At 41.4% G+C, this 1,945-nt stretch overlaps 1 protein-coding gene across 1 annotated transcript in view; it reads right to left on the bottom strand.

Annotated features, from left to right (window-relative positions):
* The window catches only part of f13a1b (coagulation factor XIII, A1 polypeptide b), a 34,196-nt gene extending 34,044 nt beyond the window's left edge, over window positions 1-152 (bottom strand). Inside the window, exon 1 of the mRNA XM_080741214.1 lies at window positions 1-152. This exon is cut by the window's left edge and continues 10 nt beyond it. The gene's annotated coding sequence lies outside the window, so the exon portion shown is untranslated.
* Window positions 153-1,945: the final 1,793 nt, after the last annotated feature.

Here is a 1,945-nt window from a genome sequence, read left to right as displayed (position 1 = left end):
GGAGAGCTGCAGTCCGGGTCTGGAGTCAGTCCTAGGAGTCTGCTGCTCAGTTCGAGCCTTCTGCTTTCACTTATATACTCATCGTAGGAACGGCAATTGTTTGCATGTGTTTGTGTGTGTGTGTGTGTGTGTGTGTGTGTGCGTGCGTGCGTGCGTGCTTGCGTGCGTGTGTGTGTGTGTGTGTGTGTGTGTGTGTGTGACTAAGAATATAGTAGATAGTGGTGGGATGGGCTTGCCTGCATAAGTTTGTGCCTGTGTGCGTGCCTGTGTGAGCACGCACATGCAAGCGTGCGTGCATACGATCGTGCGTGTGTGTGTGTGCGTGCGTGCATGTTAGTTCAAGTCTATTGCAGGAAGCTCTCATGCAGCTATAGTCCAGTCAGGCTAACATAGGAACAGGGTGTGGAATCTACCATTCATGCAACAGTCTAGACTGTGGAGGGAGCAGAGAATGACAGTCCTGTGCAATCATCAGTATGATTCTCACTGTGATGCAGTACAGCTGCACAAGCTGTCAGATGTGACATAATTATGTTCTGATATGAACGTAGGATTGATGTGTTGTAGTGACTTATGTTGTCAACTGGGCAACAGGCGAGTCTGAAGAGATGCTTGTCGAGCCACCGGTAGTGCATTGAACTCTGTTGTTCTCAATGTTCAGTAGGCTACGCTGTTGCAGTTACTATTGGACTTTACGCTGTTTGTTTAATAACACAGTCTTTTTTTTAAAATGATAGCCCCCCCCCCCCCCCCGCCACCCCTTTTTTTCCCCTTTTTGGATAAAACGTTAAAGCTCTAGTCTATAGTATATAGTGTTTGTTCTGAAAACAGGGGTCTCCCTAGAGAAAATATATTTTCAGTTCAGGTTCCGATTTTCAGAAGCAGGAGAGAGAAATCCACAAACATCATTTATCAGCTTCAATTGTATAGTGTTCCAGTTCCCATTCTGACATGGCATGCTGACAAGAGAATGTACGGTATTTTCTGTTTACTGAAGAGCTGGAGAGTTTGTTAATGAACACTTTTTCATCCAAATGAACCCCGAGCTGAGAGAAAGGTTAAGCACTAAGCAGGGACCCCCATTACATATTATTGCATACAACTGTGTTGCAGATTAAACTTTTTCATACATTTCATACATAGGCCTACAGTAGTTGGATTCCTGCTAACGTGTGTTTTCAGAACGTTAACCTTCTAAACCCTCAATATTTAGTCAACGTAAAGTGCTCTTTTTTTACTCTCTCTCAGAAAAATATCCGATCTACAAGCTTCGCGCTGCACTATGTTGTAAGCTTGTAGATCTGCTATTTTTCTCTAATGTTCCTCATCACTTTGTTCACCTTTGTTCATATGGCACAGAGAGTCTACATCTGTATCCAAAGTTAGTGGGGAAATTGAGTTTGGGGATAAGGTCAATATTCAGGATGTCTTCAGAGCTGTTGGGAGAATGCAACAGGAACTTGTGCCTATAGAGGGAAAATAATATTCTGCAAATAACCACCATCAGACAAATGGCCTAGCCTTAATAATCCCTCATGAGGAATGATAATGCATCTTTTAAAGATATCGCTGGAAGGTTCATTTTAACAGGACCATATAATTATAAAGCATCATATTTGAAGAAAAAAATGATAATGTAAGGAACAACTATGTACGTGAATCTGTAGAGTACAGAATGTATGCTTGTGGCCGGAGGATTATTGAACTCAATACTCCATGGCATGAGTAATCAATAGAAAAAAGGCATTTTGTGGGGTGAACTACTCCTTTAAAGGCGACAATTTTAGAACAATTTCAAGAATGTTAAAAAAAAGTAAGTAGTAGATCTACTGGCTAAAACGTACGTAGCATGTTGTGTGCTTGTAGATAGGTTATATTTGCAATCTTCATGGGACACTGTCATATTAAAAAGAATATGACTGTGTTTCTGTTTAATATCTCCAAC

This window comes from Nannobrachium achirus (assembly GCF_963921795.1).
Source record: "Nannobrachium achirus genome assembly, chromosome: 14".
Taxonomy (NCBI): domain Eukaryota; kingdom Metazoa; phylum Chordata; class Actinopteri; order Myctophiformes; family Myctophidae; genus Nannobrachium; species Nannobrachium achirus.
This window is presented reverse-complemented; position numbering and strand designations above follow the sequence as displayed.